This window comes from Coregonus clupeaformis, chromosome 18, assembly GCF_020615455.1.
Source record: "Coregonus clupeaformis isolate EN_2021a chromosome 18, ASM2061545v1, whole genome shotgun sequence".
NCBI classification, from domain to species: Eukaryota; Metazoa; Chordata; class Actinopteri; order Salmoniformes; family Salmonidae; genus Coregonus; species Coregonus clupeaformis.
The window spans coordinates 19,435,961-19,458,472 of record NC_059209.1 but is presented as its reverse complement, the minus strand read 5'-3'; positions in this window follow the sequence as shown (position 1 = coordinate 19,458,472).

Below are 22,512 nucleotides of genomic sequence, written 5' to 3'. Positions count from 1 at the left end.
TTAGGACCTCATACTGAAGCATATAGATACCCCGATTGATGTACAGAACAATCTTAAAATTATCTACATTGGTTTAGATACAAGCATTATTAAACTTCTAAACACAATAAATGAATTTGACTTGGTGAAAATCAGTTTTTTGGACCTAACTTGCTTACCATTCCAAATTTATGGGCATTAATATGGAGTTGGTCCCCCCTTTGCTGCTATAACAGCCTCCACTCTTTTTTTTATTTTTATTTAACCAGGTAAGCCAGTTGAGAACAAGTTCTCATTTACAACTGCGACCTGGCCAAGATAAAGCAAAGCAGTGCGATAAAAACAACAACACAGAGTTACATATGGGGTAAAACAAAACATAAAGTCAAAAATACCACAGAAAATATGTATACAGTGTGTGCAAATGTAGCAAGTTATGGAGGTAAGGCAATAAATAGGCCATAGTGCAAAATAATTACAATTAGTATTAACACTGGAATGATAGATGTGAAAATAGAGATTAGATATTAGATACTGGGGTGCAAATGAGCAAAATAAATAACAATATGGGGATGAGGTAGTTGAGTGGGCTAATTTCAGAAGGGCTGTGTACAGGTGCAGTGATCGGTAAGGTGCTCTGACAACTGATGCTTAAAGTTAGTGAGGGAGATAAGAGTCTCCAGCTTCAGAGATTTTTGCAGTTCGTTCCAGTCATTGGCAGCAGAGAACTGGAAGGAATGGCGGCCAAAGGAGGTGTTGGCTTTGGGGATGACCAGTGAGATAAACCTGCTGGAGTGCATACTACGGGTGGGTGTTGCTATGGTGACCAATGAGCTAAGATAAGGCGGAGATTTGCCTAGCAGTGATTTATAGATGGCCTGGAGCCAGTGGGTTTGGCGACGAATATGTAGTGAGGACCAGCCAACAAGAGCGTACAGGTCAGAGTGGTGGGTAGTATATGGGGCTTTGGTGACAAAACGGATGGCACTGTGATAGACTACATCCAATTTGCTGAGTAGAGTGTTGGAGGCTATTTTGTAAAGGACATCGCCGAAGTCAAGGATCGGTAGGATAGTCAGTTTTACGAGGGCATGTTTGGCAACATGAGTGAAGGAGGCTTTGTTGCGAAATAGGAAGCCGATTCTACATTTAACTTTGGATTGGAGATGCTTAATGTGAGTCTGGAAGGAGAGTTTACAGTCTAACCAGACACCTAGGTATTTGTAGTTGTCCACAGACCCGTCGAGAGTAGTGATTCTAGTCGGGTGGGCGGGTGCCAGCAGCGTTCTATTGAAGAGCATGCATTTAGTTTTACTAGTGTTTAAGAGCAGTTGGAGGCTACGGAAGGAGTGTTGTATGGCATTGAAGCTCGTTTGGAGGTTTGTTAACACAGTATCCAATGAAGGGTCAGATGTATACAAAATGGTGTCGTCTGCATAGAGGTGGATCTGAGAGTCACCAGCAGCAAGAGCGACATCATTGAAATATACGGAGAAAGGAGTCGGCCCAAGAATTGAACCCTGTGGCACCCCCATAGAGACTGCCATAGGTCCAGACAACAGGCCCTCCGATTTGACACATTGAACTCTATCTGAGAAGTAGTTGGTGAACCAGGCGAGGCAGTCATTTGAGAAACCAAGGCTATTTAGACTGCCAATAAGAATGTGGTGGTTGACAGAGTCAAAAGCCTTGGTCAGGTCGATGAAGACGGCTGCACAGTACTGTCTATTATCGATCGCGGTTATAATATCGTTTAGGACCTTGAACGTGGCTGAGGTGCACCCATGACCAGCTCGGAAACTGGATTGCATAGCGGAGAAGGTACGGTGGGATTCGAAATGGTCGGTGATCTGTTTGTTAACTTTGCTTTCAAAAACTTTCGAAAGGCAGGGCAGGATGGATATAGGTCTGTAACAGTTTGGATCTAGAGTGTCACCCCCTTTGAAGAGGGGGATGACCGCGGCAGCTTTCCAATCTCTGGGGATCTCAGACATTACGAAAGAGAGGTTGAACAGGCTAGTAATAGGGGTTGTGACAATTTCGGTGGCTATTTTTAGAAAGAAAGGGTCCAGATTGTCTAGCCCAGATGATTTGTAGGGGTCCAGATTTTGCAGCTCTTTCAGAACATCAGCTGTCTGAATTTGTGTGAAGGAGAAGCGGGAGGGGGGGCATGGGCAAGTTACAGCGGAGGGTGCAGAGCTGGTGGCCGGGGTAGTGGTAGCCAGGTGGAAATCATGGCCAGCCGTAGGAAAATGCTTGTTGAAATTCTCGATTATTGTAGATTTATCGGTGGTGATAGTGTTTCCTAGCCTCAGTGCAGTGGGCAGCTGGGAGGAGGTGCTCTTATTCTCCATGGACTTTACAGTGTCCCAAAACTTTTAGGAGTTAGTGCTACAGGATGCAAATTTCTGTTTGAAAAAGCTAGCCTTTGCTTTCCTAACTGCTTGTGTATATTGGTTCCTATATTGGTTCCTTAGTTCTGAATTTTTTGAATGGGGCATGCTTATTTAAGATAGAGAGGAAAGCACTTTTAAAGAACAACCAGGCATCCTCTACTGATGGAATGAGATCAATATCCATCCAGGATACCTGGGCCAGGTCAATTAGGAAGGCCTGCTCGCTAAAGTGTTTTAGGAAGCGTTTGACAGTGATGAGGGGTGGTTGTTTGACCGCGGACCCGTTACGGACGCAGGCAATAAGGCAGTGATCGCTGAGATCCTGGTTGAAGACAGCAGAGGTCTATTTAGAGGGTAAGTTAGTCAGGATGATATCTATGAGGGTACCCATGTTTACGGATTTAGGGTTGTACCTGGTAGGTTCGTTGATAATTTGTGTGAGATTGAGGGCATCTAGTTTGGATTGTAGGATGGCCGGGGTGTTAAGCATATCCCAATTTAGGTCACCAAGCAGTACGAGCTCTGAGGATAGATGGGGGGCAATCAATTCACATATGGTGTCCAGGGCACAGCTGGGGGCTGAGGGGGTTCTGTAGCAAGCGGCAACATTGAGAGACTTATTTCTGGAAAGGTGGATTTTTAGAAGTAGGAGCTCAAACTGTTTGGGCACAGACCTGGATAGTATGATAGAGCTCTGCAGGCTATCTCTACAGTAGATTGCAACTCCACCCCCTTTGGCAGTTCTATCTAGACGGAAAATGTTGTAGTTGGGGATGGACATTTCTGAATTTTTGGTGGCCTTCCTAAGCCAGGATTCAGACACTGCTAGAACATCAGGGTTGGCGGAGTGTGCTAACGCAGTGAATAACTCAAACTTAGGAAGGAGGCTTCTGATGTTACCGTGCAGAAAACCAAGGCTTTTACGGTTACAGAAGTCAACAAATGATAACTCCTGGGGAGTAAGAGTGATACTGGGGGCTGCAGGGCCTGGGTTAGCCTCTACATCACCAGAGGAACAGAGGAGGACTAGAATAAGCATACGGCCTTCTGAGAAGGCTTTCCACTAGATGTTGGAACATTGCTGCGGGGACTTGCTCCCATTCAGCCACAAGAGCATTAGTGAGGTCGGGCACTTTACAGTTGGCACTATGCATTCAGGCAGGTAGCATTCTCCTGGTATTCGCCAAACCCAGATTCATCCGTCAGACTGCCAAAGGGTGAAGCTGGATTCATCACTCCAGAGAACGCGTTTCCACTGCTCCAGAGTCCAATGGCAGCGAGCTTTACACCACTCCAGTCGACGCTTGGCATTGCGTATGGTGATCTTAGGCTTGTGTGCGGCTGCTCGGCTATGGAAACCCATTTCCCGATGAACAGTTATTGTGCTGACATTGCTTCTAGAGGCATTTTGGAACTCGGTAGTGAGTGTTGCAACCGAGGACAGATGATTTTTACGCGCTACGCGCTTCAGCACTCGGCAGTCCCATTTTGTGAGCTTGTGTAACCTACCACTTCGCGGCTGAGCCGTTCTTGTTCCTAGATGTTTCCACTTCACAATAACAGCACTTACAGTTGACCGGGGAAGCTCTAGCAGGGCAGAAATTTGACAAACTGACTTGTTGGAAAGGTGGCGTCCTATGACTGTGCCACTTTGAAAGTCACTGAGCTCTTCAATAAGGCCATTCTACTGCCAATGTTTGTCTATGGAGATTGCATGGCTCTGCACTCAATTTTATACACCTGTCACCAACGGGTGTGGCTGAAATAGCCGAATCCACTAATTTGAAGGGGTGTCCACATTATTTTGTGTATATATATGTATATACAGTACCAGTCGAAAGTTTGGACACACCTACTCATTCCAGGATTTTCCTTTACTTTTACTATTTTCTACATTGTAGAATAATAGTGAAGACATCAAAACTATGAGATAACACATATGGAATCATGTAGTAACCAAAAAAGTGTTCAACAAATCAAAATAAATGTTTCATTTTAGATTATTCTAAGTAGTCACCCTTTCCCTTGATGACAGCTTTGCACACTCTTGGCATTCTCTCAACCAGCTTCACCTGGAATGCTTTTCCAACAGTCTTGAAGGAGTTCCCACATATGCTGAGCACTTGTAGGCTGCTTTTCCTTCACTCTGCAGTCCAACTCATCCCAAACCATCTCAATTGGATTGAGGTCGGGTAATTGTGGAGGCCAGGTCATCTGATGCAGCACTCCATCACTCTCCTTCTTGGTCAAATAGCCCTTACACAGCCTGGAGGTGTTTGGTCATTGTCCTGTTGAAAAACAAATGATAGTCCTACGAATCACTGCAGAATGCTGTGGTAGCCATGCTGGTTAACTGTGCCTTGAATTCTAAATAAATCACAGACAGTGTCACCAGCAAAGCACCCCCACACCATAACACCTCCTCCTCCATGCTTCACAGTGGGAACCACACATGCGGAGATCATCCATTCACCTACTCTGCATCTCACAAAGACACAGGGGTGGAACCAAAAATCTCAAATTTGGACTCATCAGACCAAAGGACTGATTTCCACTGGTCTAATGTCCATTGCTCGTGTTTCTTGGCCCAAGCAAGTCTCTTCTTCTTACTGGTGTCCTTTAGTAGTGGTTTCTTTGCAGCAATTCGACCATGAAGACCTGATTCACACGGTCTCCTCTGAACAGTTGATGTTGAGATGTGTCTGTTACTTGAACTATGTGAAGCATTTATTTGGGCTGCAATTTCTGAGGCTGGTAACTCTAATGAATGTATCCTCTGAAGCAGAGGTAACTCTGGGTCTTCCTTTCATGTGGCGGTCCTCTTGAGAGCCAGTTTTATCATAGCGCTTGATGGTTTTTGCAGCTGCACTTGAAGAAACTTTCAAAGTTCTTGATGAGTAATGATGGACTGCCGTTTCTCTTTGCTTATTTGAGCTGTTCTTGTCATAATATGGACTTGATCTTTTACCAAATAGGGCTATATTCTGTATACCACCCCTAACTTGTCACAACACAACTGATTGGCTCAAACACATTAAGAAGGAAAGAATTTCCACAAATTAACTTTTAACAAGGCACACCTGTTAATTGAAATGCATTCCAGGTGACTACCTCATGAAGCTGGTTAAGAGAATGCCAAGAGTGGGCAAAGCTGTCATCAAGACAAAGGGTGGCTACTTTGAAGAATCTAAAATCTAAAATATATTTTGATTCGCTTAACACTTTTTTGGTTACTACATGATTCCATATGTGTTATTTCATAGTTTTGATGTCTTCACTATTATTCTACAATGTAAAAAATAGTAAAAATAAAGAAAACCCTTGAATGAGTAGGTGTGTCCAAACTTTTGACTGGTACTTTATATAGTACAAATATTATTAAAATAAAAAATAAAAAATATTTACTGACAGTACAAATTTGGCCCCATTTCATATAGACAGAGCATTTTCTGCCAAGCCTCCTCTGAGCGATGCAAAGACACCATTCAAATCGCTGCAGACTCGTTACAACTTCAGCTTTATGAACAACGTGATTTCGTCCCTCTAGCCATGGTTACACCTTGCATTAACATATGGTTGTCGTCATCCGATCAAGATGATCCAATCCCTTTCTGATCAAGATTTGTTGCGTCTACACATGGTAATAAAATGTGTCTCTACCTGCCCACTGCATCCATATTGTGACCAGATTCCCTGGTCTTTCCCTATATGCAAATTATCCAACCTGTCTTGAACCTCCCCTTATGACACAAGCTGTATAAATCGACAGAAAACAGCACACTTTTATAGGGATGTGACAAATGTATGATTTTTCTTAACATCTGAACGGCCATTTTTTATAGTTTTACATGTGAATTCACAATTCAGATATGGTCCTGCGTATGACCGCTAGGGGTTGTTATGTTCCCCAGCAAGAAAACCTAAAATTGTCGCTGAAACAGAAGGAGTCACTGACAACAACCAAAACAAAACAGGTGGGGTTTTAGGAGGGGTTCTGAAAGACGCTCATGAAAATTTGACTAGCAACAATAACTGGGACCTAAAAGACACCCCATGACTGTTTTTTAGTGCCCATTACATTTTCCCAAGAAGAGGCAAACAAAAGAAAAACTCAGACAGGAAGCAAACCCAAAAAGTGGAGCAAAACGAAAACAGGGAAGATCATATAAATATATATATTTTTTTCATACATCTGTGGCATTGTGTTGTGTGAAAAAACTGCACGTTTTAGGGTGCCCCTTTGTTGTCCCCAGCACAAGGTGCACCTGTGTAATGGTCATGCTGTTTAATCATATTCTTGATATGCCACACCCGTCAGGTGGATGGATTATTTTGGCAAGGGAGAAATGCTCACTAACAGGGATGTAAACAACATTTGAGAGAAATAAGCTTTTTGTGCATATGGACAATTTCGGGGATCTTTTATTTCAGCACATGAAACACTTTACATGTTGCGTTTAAATTTTTGTTCAGTGTATATAGCTAACTAAATCTCAGATGTTTTGAGAAATGGGTAAAATCAAGTATGTTTCTATAACTCTCATCCACTTGGAACGAGTCCAACCAAACCTAAACTCATTTCCAAAACGCAAAATGTGCAGTCAAAATACATCATGAGCTAGGGCTACACACTGGCTAAACACAAAACGTATTGACTGCCCACCCTTGAAAGACAATCAGCAACCAAGTTGTCCTTACCACAGACATGTCTGATTTCAAGGGGAAACTCCTGCAATATAAGACTCCAGCAAAGGAGTCAGCGATTTGCGGAGCTCGTCTTTTGCATGGAAACGAGAGGGTTATTATCGGTATAAACCACCATAGGGGTAGAGACCGATACATAAACCTCGAAGTGCTGAAGAGCCAGTACCAAAGCGAGCGTCTACTTCTCGATAGTCGAGTAGTATTTTTCATATGAGGTGAATTTTTTGGAAAAGTACCCCACAGGGTGCTCCACATGTTATCGTCATACTTAGCAGCGTCGTACTTAGCAGCGCCAACCCGGTCCACACACTCGTCAACCCTGGGCAAAGGGTACGAGTCCAACTTAGTAACGGCACTGAGTTTCCGAAAATCGGAACAAAACTGCAGAGACCCATCCGACTTAGGTACTGATATACAGGTACTAATATCCATGGACTGTTGCCATGTTGTGCAATGCCGTGCTCCAGCATGAGCTCCAACTCACTGCGGAGCTTCTCTCTCTTTTCAGGATTTACTCAATAGACATTTTGTTTGATTGGGGCAGAGTCCCCAAAGTGAATGTCATGCTCTAGTACATTTCTCTGAGTTGGCACATCTGAGAATAAACCCTGATATTCTAAAAGCAGTGTAACAAAGTCACCTTTTTCCTCCGGAGACAAGTATGCCAAAAAGACATCAAGGTTTTCTAGAATCTCTGAGTTACTCAGCTGTCCCACATGCACAGGGTGTATTGGGCTTTCCTCGTGCTCTTGAGGAAGACTATAGTCAACAGTGACAGCAGTGGCTACAGGCAGAACATCACTACCGGTTTCCATTGACTTCTCTTCCTGGTCGTAGCGGGTGAAGTATGGTTTCAAAATGTTGACATGACATAGACGTTTTTTTTCTTCTGCAGTCCAGTGTGGCAATGACCTAATCCAGATTACCCATTTTTTCACTATGGAGTAAGGACCTGACAAGCGAGCTTGCAACGGTGCCCCAGAATGGGCAACAACACCAGGACTTGGTCAACCACATCGAAAGTGCGGCTTCGGGCCTTTCGATCATTCCAAACTTTGATTGTCGTTTGCGCCTTCTCCAGAATCTCTACAGACAATTCCTTCGACATCATGGTCCTGGTTTTTGCTCTGATGCACTGTCAACTGTGGGACCTTATATAGACAGGTGTGTGCCTTTCCAAATCATGTGCAATCAATTTAATTTACCACAGTTTTTTTATTTTTCAATAATCAGCACAAATTTCAAAAAACCTGTTTTCGCTTTGTTATTATGGGGTATTGTGTGTAGATTGATATACGAAAAAAATATGTAATCAATTTTAGAATAAGGCTGTAACGTAACAAAATATGGAAAAAGTCAAGCGGTCTGAATACTTTCCAAATGCACTGTATAACTCACATTTCTATGTGCATTTGGTCAGTTGCCCAAAAAGTTACATATTGCCACTTTTTTTTAAATACTTTTCTTTGTATTTTACCCCCCCTTTTCTCCCCAATTTCATCATATCCAATTACGATCTTGTCTCATCGCTGCAACTCCCCAACGGGCTCAGGAGAGGCGAAGGTCGAGTTATGCGTCCTCCAAAACATGACCGCCAAACCACACTCCTTAACACCCACCCGTTTAACCCGGAAGCCAGCCGCACCAATGTGTCGGAGGAAACACCATTCAACTGACGACCGAAGTCAGCCTGCAGCCACAAGGAGTTGCTAGAGCCTGATGAGCCAAGTAAAAATAGCATGATTTGCTATAAAACGGCGAATGTTTCTCTCTGCCCGATGGCATTATGCGTAGAATTGCAGGAAATGAGCTTTAAAACAGCAACATTTTCTCTCGGTTTCACGGTTTCTGCCGAGGCTGCTCCTCCTCCTTGCTCGGGCAGGCTTCGGCGTTCGTCGTCCCCGGAGTACTAGCTACTGCCGTTCGATGTTATCGGTGTTTGTTTAGTTTTGTCTGTATTGTTTACACCTGTTCGTCATTATGTTAATTGTTTCCCTTATAATTACCCCTGTCTCTCATCTGTACTTTGTGTGTGATTGTTTTCCCCTTCACGGTTGTCTATTTTGTGAGCGGGTTATTTCCTCCCTGCGTGGAGTTATTTTCTGTGTCCTTTTGGATCCTTTTCGTATTAAAAGTACGTATCCGAGAGTTCTGTGTCCTGCGCCTGACTTCGTTTACCGCATCTCACAGACAGTCATGACAGAATCACACACCTTACCATGGAGTCAGCAGGAGCGACGGCACCAACTGGATCACTCGAGGAGAGCGTCCTATAACAGGCAGCGATGCTCCAAAATCTTGGTGCCGCTATGGATAACGTTATGAACACTTTGGGACGATGGGAGAGAGGAGGTTTGCCCACACCTCCTCCAACGATACCACCACCATCGGCTACTCCTATCGTCTCACATCCGGAGTCCAGTGGGATTCGGCTCTCGCTCCCGAGGGCTTATGATGGCACCGCAGCCGGGTGTCAGGGTTTACTGCTCCAGGTGGAACTTTACCTGGCAACCATTCACCCGGCACCCTCGGGATACGAGAGCGTGTCCGCCCTCATCTCCTGTCTGTCCGGCAAGGCACTGTAGTGGGCCAACGCCGAGTGGGGAGGGATAGACGCCACTACTGTGAACTATGCAGAGTTCACCCGCCGCTTCAGGGCAGTGTTCGATCATCCCCCGGAGGGGAAGGCGGCGGGTAAGCGTCTATTCCACCTCAGACAGGGGAGGAGGAGCGCGCAGGAATTCGCACTGGACTTCCGGACTCTGGCTGCCAATTCGGGATGGAATGAGAGGGCCCTCATCGACCACTACAGATGCAGCCTGAGGGAGGACGTTCGTCGAGAGCTGGCCTGCAGGGACACCAACCTAAGCTTCGATCAGCTGGTGGACATGTCGATTCGCTTGGATACCCTGTTGGCTACCCGCGGACGTCCAGCGCTGGGGCCGTCCATTCCATCCCCCAGCACCTCCGAGCCGAGCCCTATGGAGCTCGGGGGTGCTGGTAGTAGGGAGGCCAGGAAGGAGGCTGTCCCCTGCACCAACTGTGGCCGCGGCGGTTCGGTGCTGGGGAGGGTCTCCTCGGATTCGAGGCAGCAGGCAGCACACTGATGAGTCATTCCCGGTGAGTAAGGTCCCAACTCACCCAGAGCTCTCTGCTGTTCATATGTGTATCCAAGTGATGTTTCCAGAAGTTTCTTCTTTCTCCCAGCATAAGGCGCTAGTCGATTCAGGCGCATCTGGGAATTTTATCGATCGCCATTTCGCATATAAGTTAGGGATCCCTATATTACCAGTCGATGTGCCCTTCCCTATCCATGCCCTAGATAGCCGGCCTTTGGGGTCGGGATTGATTAGGGAGGTCACAGCGCCACTGAAGATGAAAACGCAGAAGGGTCATGAGGAGACTATACAGTTGTATTTAATTGACTCTCCTGCGTTTCCAGTGGTGTTGGGACTTCCCTGGTTAATATCTCATGACCCCAACATTTCATGGCAACAGAGGGCTCTCAAGGGATGGTCTGATCAGTGTGTGGGGCGGTGTGTAGGTGTTTCCGTAGGGGCAACGACGGTGGAGAGTCCGAACCAAATGCCCACAATGCACATTCCTCCTGAGTATGCCGATTTGGCAAGCGCCTTCTGTAAGAAGAAGGCGACTAAATTACCACCTCATCGACAGGGGGATTGTGCGATAGACCTCCAGGTTGGCGCGGCGCTCCCTCGCAGCCATGTGTATCCTCTGTCTCAGGAGGAGACGGCTGCTATGGAGACATATGTCGCCGAATCCTTGAGACAGGGATACATACGGCCTTCCACTTCTCCTGCGTCCTCAAGTTTCTTTTTTGTGAAGAAGAAGGATGGGGTTTTACGCCCGTGTATTGATTACCGTGGTCTCAATCAGATCACTATTAAATACAGCTATCCTCTCCCTCTGATTGCTAGTATGACGGAGTCATTACACGGGGCGCGCTTCTTCACAAAATTGGATCTCAGGAGCGCTTACAACCTGGTGCGCATTCGGGAGGGAGATGAGTGGAAAACAGCCTTCAGTACCACCTCGGGTCACTATGAGTACCTCGTCATGCCATACGGTCTAATGAATGCTCCTTCAGTCTTCCAATCATTTGTAGACGAGATTTTCCGGGATTTGCATGGACAGGGGGTAGTGGTGTATATTGATGACATTCTGATATACTCCGCTACACGTACCGAGCATGTGTCCCTGGTACGTCAGGGCTGGGTAGACTGTTGGAGCATGATCTGTATGTGAAGGCAGAGAAATGTCTGTTTTTCCAGGAGTCCATCTCCTTCCTGGGACACCGGTTGTCTGCGTCAGGGGTGGAGATGGAGATTGACCGCATTTCAGCCGTGCGTAATTGGCAGACTCCAACTTCAGTAAAGGAGGTGCAGCGGTTTTTGGGTTTTGCCAATTACTACCGGAGGTTTATCCGGGGTTTTGGACAGGTAGCGGCTCCCATTACCTCCCTGCTAAAGGGGTCCCGGTGCGTTTGCAGTGGTCGGCTGAGGCGGACAGGGCGTTTAGTCATTTGAAGGACCTGTTCACCTCAGCTCCGGTGCTGGCACATCCGGATCCCTCTTTGGCGTTCCAAGTCGAGGTGGATGCGTCCGAGGCGGGGATCGGTGCTATACTGTCTCAGCGCTCGGGCATGCCTCCAAAACTCCGCCCCTGTGCTTTCTATTCTAAGAAGCTCAGTCCGGCGGAGCGCAATTATGACGTGGGGGACAGGGAGCTGCTAGCTGTGGTCCAGGCCCTGAAGATGTGGAGACATTGGCTTGAGGGGGCTAACCACCCTTTTCTCATTCTGACTGACCATCGTAACCTGGAGTACATCCGGGCAGCGAAGAGACTGAACCCTCGTCAGGATAGGTGGGCCATGTTTCCGGCCCAGTTTGTCTTTCAGATCACGTATATCCCCGGGTCACAGAACGTTAAGGCAGACGCCCTGTCCCGACGATATGACACAGAGGAGAGGTCCATTGAGCCCACTCCCATACTACCGGAGTCTTATCTCGTGGCACCGGTGGTGTGGGAGGTCGACACGGAAATCGAGCGGGCGTTACGTACCGACCCTTCTCCCCCAGAGTGTCCAGAGGGACGGAGGTACGTGCCGCTCGAGGTCCGTGACCGACTGATTTATTGGGCTCACACGTCACCCTCCTCTGGTCATCCTGGTATTGGTCGGACGGTGCACTGTCTTAGCGGGAAGTACTGGTGGCCCACCTTAGCTAAGGACGTGAGAGTTTACGTTTCTTCCTGCTCGGTGTGCGCCCAGTGTAAGGCGCCTAGACACCTGCCCAGGGGGAAGTTACAACCTCTCCCCGTTCCACAACGGCCGTGGTCTCACCTGTCGGTGGATTTTGTCACGGACCTTCCCCCCTCCCAGGGGAATACCACGATCTTGGTCGTTGTGGATCGGTTTTCTAAGGCCTGCCATCTCATCCCTATGCCAGGTCTTCCTACAGCCCTACAAACGGCCAAAGCCCTGTTTACTCACGTTTTCCGGCACTACGGGGTGCCTGAGGATATAGTGTCTGATCGGGGTCCCCAGTTCACCTCTAGAGTGTGGAGGGCGTTTATGGAACGTTTGGGGGTCTCGATCAGCCTTACCTCGGGTTTTCACCCTGAGAGTAATGGGCAGGTGGAGAAAGTAAACCAAGATGTGGGTAGGTTTCTGAGGTCCGACTGCCAGGACCGGCAGGAGGAGTGGTCGGGGTATATTCCTTGGGCAGAGATAGCCCAAAACTCACTCCTCCACTTCTCCACTAATCTCACTCCTTTCCAGTGTGTGTTGGGCTATCAGCCGGTTCTGGCACCCTGGCATCAGAGCCAGATCGAGGCTCCTGCGGTGGATGAATGGTTTCGGCGCTCGGAGGAGACATGGAATGCTGCGCACGTCCATCTGCAGCGGGCCATCAGACGGCAAAAGGCGAGCGCTGATCGCCACCGCAGTGAGGGTCCGGTTTATGCACAGGGAGATCGGGTCTGGCTCTCGACCAGAAACCTGCCCCTTCACCTGCCCTGCCGGAAGCTGGGCCGGCGGTTTGTGGGGCCATTTAAAGTCCTGAGGAGATTGGACGAGGTATGTTATAGGTTACAGCTGCCTGTTAATTATCGCATTAACCCCTCGTTCCATGTGTCTCTCCTCAGGCCGGTGGTAGCTGGTCCACTCCAGGAGAATGAGGTACGAGAGGCCCCTCCGCCCCCACTAGACATCGAAGGGGCTCCGGCGTACTCAGTCCGTTCCATCGTGGATTCGAGGCGTCGGTCTGCAGTATCTCGTGGAGTGGGAGGGGTACGGTCCGGAGGAACGGTGCTGGGTCCCTAGGAGGAACGGTGCTGGGTCCTAGATCCCTCCCTGTTGACAGAGTTCCACCGGAGTCACCCAACTCACCCTGCTCCGCGTCCTCCTGGCCGTCCCCGAGGCCGGGGTCGGCGTACGGCTGGAGCCGCGCGTCAATGGGGGGGTACTGTCACGGATTCTGCCGAGGCTGCTCCTCCTCCTTGCTCGGGCAGGCTTCAGCGTTCGTCGTCCCCGGAGTACTAGCTACTGCCGTTCAATGTTATCGGTGTTTGTTTAGTTTTGTCTGTATTGTTTACACCTGTTCGTCATTATGTTAATTGTTTCCCTTATAATTACCCCTGTCTCTCATCTGTACTTTGTGTGTGATTGTTTTCCCCTTCACGGTTGTCTATTTTGTGAGCGGAAAATTTCCTCCCTGCGTGGAGTTATTTTCTGTGTCCTTTTGGATCCTTTTTGTATTAAAAGTACGTATCCGAGAGTTCTGTGTCCTGCGCCTGACTTCGTTTACCGCATCTCACAGACAGTCGTGACACTCGGCTTCATGGCAAAATGTGTAAAGTAGCATGATTAGCTATAAAACTGCACATTTTTCTCTTTGCCCCATGGCAAAAAAAAATTGATAACTGCACTGTGATTTTTATTTTGTCAGGGTAAAAAATTGGTCTGGGGCCAGGTACCTGACGATACGATATTATCACGATACTTAGGTGCCGATAAGATATGTATTGCGATTGACATGATTTTACAGTGCCTTCGGAAAGTCTTCATACCCTTTGACTAATCCCCATAATGTAAAAGTGGAATTATGTTTTTCAAAATGTTTACAAATTAATTAAAAATGAAAAGCTGAAAAGTCTTGAGTCAATAAGTATTCAACCCCTTTGTTATGGCAAGCCTCAATAAGATCAGGAGTAAACATTTGCTTAACAAGTCACATAATAAGTTGCATGGACTCACACTGTGTGCAATAATAGTGTTTAACATGTTTTTTTATGACTACCTCATCTCTGTACCCCACACATACAATTATCTGTAAGGTCCCTCAGTCGAGCAGTGAATTCCAAACACAGATTCAACCACAAAGACCAGGGAGGTGTTCCAATGCCTCGCAAAGAAGGGCACCTTTTGGTAGATGGGTAAAAATAAAAAAAAGCAGACATTGAATATCTCTTTGAACATGGTGAAGTTATTAATTACACTTTAGATGGTGTATCAATACACCCAGTCACTACAAACATACAGGCGTCCTTCCTAACTCGGTTGCCGGAGAGGAAAGAAGCCACTCAGGGATTTCACCATGAGCCCAATGGGGACTTTAAAACAGTTACAGAGTTTAATGGCTGTGATAGGACAAAACTGAGGATGGATCAACAACATTGTAGTTAATCCACAATACTAACCTAACTGACAGAGTGAAAAAAGGAAGCCTGTACAGAATACAAATATTCTAAAACATGCATCCTGTTTGCAACAAGGCACTAAAGCAATACTGCAAAAATTGTGACAAAGCAATTCACTTTTTGTCCTGAATACCATGTGTTATGTTTGGGTCAAATCCAATACAACACATTATTGAGTACCACTCTCCATATTTTCAAACATAGTGGTATCTGCATCATGTTATGCGTATGCTTGTAATCGTTAAAGACTGGGGAGTTTTTCAGGATAAAAAAGAAACAGAAGTTAAGCACAGGCAAAATCCTAGAGGAAAAGCTGGTTCCGTCTGCTTTCCACCAGACACTGGGAGATTAATTTACCTATCAGCAGGACAATAACCTCAAACACAAGGCCAAATCTACACTGGTGTTGTTTGCCAAGAAGACAGTGAATGTTTCTGACTGACGAGTTACAGTTTTGGCTTATTTTTACTTGAAAATCTATGGCAAGACCTGAAAATGGTTGTCTAGCAATGATCAACAACCAATTTGACAGAGCTTGAAGAATGTTGATAAGAATAATGGGCAAATGTTGCACAATCCAGGTGTGGAAAGCTCTTATAGACTATTTTCTAACATGTATTGACTCAGGGGGTTGAAAACTTACATACTGTAATCAAGATATATTAGTGTTTATTTTTCATATATTTCTTTTACAAATGTTAGAATTTTTCTTCCACTGTGATATTACAGAGTATTTTGTGTAGATCGTTGACAATAAAATGACAATTAAATCCATTTTAATCCCACTTTGTAACACAACAAAATGTTGAAAAAGTAATGGGGTGTGAATACTTTCTGAAGGCACTGTTTTTATGTTTAAAAAAAAATAATGTTCATGATTGAAAAGACAAATATTTTATGCTCTCTAAAGAAACTGGCATGTATACAAAGGAGCACACATGTAAAAGCAAATACTATGGAGGACTAAAGTGTAAATCTAAATGTAGCCTAAAGAGTCCTTCATTGTACATTATATTGAACAGTGGCCTCGCTCATGCTTACAGAAAGCAATGCGCCTTTACCCATCAGTTTGGACATCATCTGGACTTTATTGCTATAGCAATTTGTCTTGAAAATGCTCAAAGATTCACAGAATATAATACACAGGATTGTATTATATACCAGGGGTCAGATTCTTATTTAGTATAGCCCTAAACAGTAGCCTACCTAAAAGGGGAACACATTTGACATGCTAGGAGAACAACCGTGGTTTGGTTTCCTCCATATTATTGATCTGTGATAATTCACTAACGGTCTCTTTCAATTATCGAGAGTTGATAGACTGAAATACTAGCATTACAGAATTTAGACTGAACTACAAATGTATTGTGGATGCTTGGGACGGTGGGTGGTGGGCCGTGGGATGGTCACACAATACCATGTCCAGCTCTGAATAAAATGGGCATTGGGTTCTCCCATTCCCACTCCTGCTATTACAGTCCTTGGCCTTTCTGTACAATGTTTTCAAACATTTGGTTTTGCGCTGGCATTGGACGTGGGAACAGGAGAACCCTTTTTTCCTAATTCCCGACTATATATCTTCATACATATCTATATGTTTATATGCTTGATCTAATTTCGATTGGACTGTGGCATCCGACCACACCATGATCTTAATTCTGGAGGAATTGTAGAGATATCATTGTCCATAATTATACTTCAACTGGCCTGTGTGATTTTTTGGAGAGAGCGGGACAACCGTGATGGTGGCCAAATGTATATGCTTTCATTGACAGGATTCGTTTACATTTCAAGGATATCTGTACAAGATGTGTCTTCGACTACCTCCGGAGGTGGTCATGAAGATCTAATCACAATCAGATCACAATGCGTCTTTTGATTGTCTACACCTGTCGAGAAATGTGGGCAATGTGAACAAGATCGGGACAACAGATGCATATTAGAACCGGGTATAAACAGGGCTTCTGTGACCAAGAGAAAGTGGTCGTGTTTCAGTTCTATTAAATTATTTTGTATTTTTTCATTTTGAGAACTCTAAATCCAAGATTAAACGTGGGGTGTGAAAACCTGACACTTCAAGTGGTAGCAGATAGCAGACATATGGGGCTTTCTGGCACTTTAAGGCACTGGACTCTACGACGTTCACAGAGCACTTTGTACACCGAAATGTCAGTCGGAACTGGACCAGAACTGCTCAAAGTCCCCTATATAGGGGACATTACATCTACATCGTAAAACTATTCCTTAAAAAAAAAGAAATTCTAAAGAAACATTGAACATCTAATCAAATCATAGTGTAAAAGCAGGTGAGCTTGTTCTTCTCTTTTTGCCCATTTTCTGATGTTTTGTGGTGGAAAACTGAGCGGGTAGAGCATAACACGTCAACCCTGTTACCCATAGATAGACAGACAAAAAATGTTTTAACAATGAAAAATTCAATTGCCATTCCCTGTTGCACACAACATGCTTCCATTCCCCCTGTCACAATGGGATTTTGTTAGGAATTGAAAACTGGTCAAGGTGTGGAGAAATGCTGGATGCAAAAGATAAGGTGAACAACTTCTATATTTAAAGGTTTAATAGACAGACAATAGACAGACATATGCATATGGGGAGACAGACACGTTAGTCTAAGACGAAATCTACCACCCTCGAAAGGGGAGGGCAGACCTAAATATCTTGCCTTATCTGTTCGCTGTTTCATCCTTCCGTGCCTGGTGCCAAAGCATTAAATCAAGGCAGAGACCTTGAGGTTGAATAGACTACACATTTGAAACATTTTAATCGCTGAAGGACACCCATGGCTGATTTTATGGCTCAAGGGCCCAGATACCAGTCACTAAGACCTGCTTTACGGTGACCTCTGGCTTAAGAGAGGGTACCTGGAGGCCAAATTCCAATAGGGAATAATCATCATAAAATAGCATTCATAACTATTGATGGCTGATTTAAGAAAAATCGTCAAACCTGTCACGTTCAACCCTGTTACTTTATTTCGCACTTAATAGGCACTTACCAGTGGCAGCTGGTGACTTTTAAGACGAGGGAGGACGATTTATTTTTATGAGAATGGCCTTATTTCTATTACAGCATATTGGGTGACTGTCATTTATATTCCATTCACCCAGCTCAATGTAACAACAATAGGTTTAGGCTACTACATGATACTAAATGGTTCCCTATACCTATCATGAGGTTGCTACAACCTAGCCTATGAATGAAAGTTTACAACGTAGGTGCACAGGTTGAGAGAATTTTGTTAGTAATCTAGGTGACAGACAGTGACACATTCAATACCACCTTGCACACTATTGCCTGCATCTAGCTGATATAGGGTGTAATCATTAGTCCAACAGTTGCAAACAAGAGTTTCTATTGGACAAATTCAGGTATGTTTATCCCTGTTTCGTTCCATTTGATTCCTTTTAAGAAATGTTTTTCAACAGAATCGGTGGAATGAATACACCACTGATCACACACAAACACAGTTCACTTTCATAGCAGCCACATACAAACAGCATGATCATTTTGCTCATTGTCTAATTCCTTCTCGAATCTATGCGCTCTCCTCCTCTCACCTTTTCCCTTCGCTTGTGGACTTCAGTGCACAACACATCAGCTGTCTGTGACCAGACGAAAAAACCTTTCCAAGCCAAACCTTCGTATCATAACTGCTAACCGCTACACACAGCATACATCGTTGTCACCATATTAGCTAACGTCATAGCTAGTCAACATAGCTACTAGAACTAATGTGTTAGTAAACCCACTACAATCATAGTGTACAGTCAGCAAGCTGTTCAGCAGTTACACCGGAGGGCCCTGGTGGCAATAAATTAATAAAACCAAAAGCTTACCTTGACTTGGAAGAGTTTCAGTGTTGAATAGCCATAGCCAGCTAGCTAACATAGCATCCCTCTCTGTTTGAGCTGAGTGTTTGAGTAAGCTAAACTAGCTAGCTGCATTCGCTAGCTAAGTGAAAGTGAAAAGAAAAATACAACAAAATATAGCTAGCTAGTTTAGCTTACTCAAACACTCAGCTCAAACAGAGAGGGATGCTATGTTAGCTAGCTGGCTATGGCTATTCAACACTGAAACTCTTCCAAGTCAAGGTAAGCTTTTGGTTTTATTAATTTCTCTCGTTTGTTTCTCCTTCATTTTTTAAATAAATGCATTTATTCAAAACTGTTCAACTATTGTCTTTCTCTCTTTTTGAGTCAACTACTCACCACATTTTATGCACTGCAGTGCTAGCTAGCTGTAGCTTATGCTTTCAGTACTAGATTAATTGTCTGATCCTTTGATTGGGTGGACAACATTCATGCTGCAAGAGCTCTGATAGGTAGGAGGACGGAAACTAGCTGTCCTCCGGCTACACCATGGTGTTACCCTACAGAGTGCTGTTGAGGCTACTGTAGACCTTCATTGCAAAACAGTGCATTTTAATCAATTATTTGGTGACATGGGAATATATTTAGTAAAGTTTTATCAAAAAAAAACATTAATGTTTCAATATTTTTATGAAATTCACTGAGGAGGATGGTCCTCCCCTTCCTCCTCTGAAGAGCCTCCACTGGCACTTACTAAAGTAAATTTTTTTATTTAACACCCTGAGATGAGAAAACACGTTTTTTTATTAAGTTGAATGTGCTCTTTATGACAGAATGTTAAAATTAGGTGAAATCAAAAAGAAATTTGACCAACTTAAACTTCTCAAAAGGCACCAAATTGGTGGAACGACCTGCCTATCTTTACTAAATATACTGTACAATTTCCTTTATAATGACACAGAAGAGACCAACAGGTAGGCAGAATCAACCCATGCTTTTATTTAATCTGTTGCATATAAAAAACATTTTTTCTTCATTTCTTTTTTTTTTTTTTTCAGAAAGTTTATGATCTACAGTGCTATTCAATAGACTGCAATTTACAAGGAATCCATTAAAATAACTTTATATTGTCTCGTGAAACATCCAGACAAGTTGGCATTCTAAAGACATAACCCAAAAATAATTGTCCTGAAGACCTTTTTGAAGTTACATACATGTGTATTCCTTTCATACCATAAAAATATAACACAAAATGAGAAAAGAACCCACTGATTCCATTGGTCCAGGGCTGTTTAGAATCTACAGTATGTGTGTCAAAATAAGAGTAACCATCGAAGGACGTGTTTTTAGGATGACCCCCCCTCCCCCTCCCCCACTACATAAATACTAGCCTTCTCCTCTCCTGGCAGAAAGAAGTTAGTGGTTTTGGATATTGCACGTGGTATGAGTAGATGTGCTTGCCAAGCATGGATGAGCAGCACATCGTGAGTGTTTCAGCCTAAATAAATGCAGCAGTGACTGAACACGTGGATGTGTCTCTAAATCTTGGTGCCTATAGGACCAACCAACCCCACAGATCCAGCTTGGCCAAGCCACCACTCATCTAGTGGATCTTAGGCCTGAGTCGACCTGGAACTCCACAGCCATGACCTCCGTTTTCAAAACCTTGACAACAGAATGTATAGCACGTGCTGCCATTTTTCCATGTTCACATAATATTTCAGATTTGGCTGTATAGTAAAAAGGCAACATTATTTAATGAGTTCCTTTCACAACTGGAGGCCATTGTCTGGGTCAGGTCAGCTCAAACCACAAGATTCTTTAATGCAGCAAACGAGGAGAATACAAATAAAAATAAACAAGAGACTAAAAAATGGCATGTTGAATTTAAGGCACAGCCCATGGGCCAAGGAACAGCTTCCTCTAAAAAACTATTTGGCTTTCCCCTCTCCTCCTCCACTCTAAGCAAGCTTCTCAGACAACTGATATCAATGGATAATTTTACACGGAATAAGCATGTGTAATAAACATTCTCTCAACAAGAGGTACATAATACAGCCACACCATCACCATAAGGGATGATAAGAGTCAATACATTTACAACAAACAGCATCATGATGAGAATAATAATAATGATAGTATATACAGCACAATAAAGATGTTTGTAAACAGAGATACAACCAGAAAAACTGTATTATGGTAAGGTCATCCGGTGAGGATGGGAAAATAAACTTGGCACAAGGAAATAAGAATTAAATAAAACATTAGAAATGACACATTTCTTTTAAAATAAGCACTCTTTAAAAAGCCATGTTCATTACTGCAAGTTATTTTTTTTACATTTCAACATTTTTCTTTATACTGTATGTACATAGTTAGAAAAAAAGCATATTTGGGTATAGTAACTGGCAAGCCTGTACTGCGGTCTATTCTACAGTGAAAGCTTTACTGTACCGCCTTAATATGGCAAGAAAGACACAACAAATAGAAAAACATATCAATAAATAATAACATCAATTGTAACAACAACAACAATAGAAAATGTGGAAAATAAAGAGTCTCTTGGATGAAGTGTATAGGGCATTGTTCAAGCCTAAATGTGCATGTGAGTTTTGGCGAGTTCAAATAAAAAAGTAAAGTAGTGAGATATGAAAACATCAGTGCATTATCTATAGCCGACTGGTCTTCTTATGAGACCACTACTACACCATGGAGCTGATTGTCTTGTGTTCTTGGTCAAAACAAACAATCAAAGGTTAGTGTGATGACAATGACAGACATTTTCTTAATTTGTGAAAACATCAACCATGTAGTGCATTGGTAAATAGTACTGACCTGCAGTAACGGCTGCGGTCAATTCCATTCCAAGTAAATTCAGGATATTCATTTTAATTCCCTATTCAAAAGTTGAAAAGAGCCATTTATTTTCAATGAGGATCTTTAAATTATTGGAATTTGATTTGTTTCTTATTAGCACTCACAAGTTGTAATAATGACTCTCACTTTTCATATTTCAGACATATCACAAAGCTGTTACTTTATCTGAGGGATTTTAAAGCTGAATCTCTATATTCATTTTTACCACTATATTTGAATAAATTGCTTCCCGAATAAGAAATAGAATCGACCACATCCCTACAGCACTATCAGAAACTGAAGACAAGATTGACAAGAAATGGGAAATAAGGTTACCATGTGCGTAGCACAAAAAGTGTCGCAACCCACTAAATAAATAAAAAAAGCTAACAAACCCCCCACAGACTTCCACAACCCTTTAACCAAAGGTGCTTCTTATATCCAATACAAGCATTGCATTGTCTGATGACATTTGCTCACATTTACTGCAGGCAACAATAAGTAGAATTTAAGGGCTTCCTTCTGGTCAGTCAGACAAAATGATTTCATTGAACGTAAAGTAAAGTAGGCCTATGTGTCAACATCTGCACATTTTTCTTCAGCGAAAACATTATTTGAAATAATAATTACATGATTATTACAACCAAACATGGGGACAGTGGTATGGGAGTAATAGTGTAAATGACTTTTGATAAACATGCAATCCCAAATCAAGCCTGAGCACATACCCCCTAGGCACTCCTGTAGATATGAGAGGACTGGAAACTCTAATATATATCCAATCCTCTCAGATCTAGTGCGTAGAGGGTAGGGGCTGGGGGTTGATTTGGAATTGGGTGATATATTAGACTGGACTCATAACTCAGACGTTTGCTATTTTACAAAAAATGATATGTTAAGTTATGTTACAAATGGAATAATGGTCTGGTTACTTAAGACAGAAACTAAATTAGAGTGGTCGCTCGGGAAGGATGGGTGGGGGTATACCGCAACCGTCTAGTAATCCAAAGGTTGCTTGTTTGAGTCGC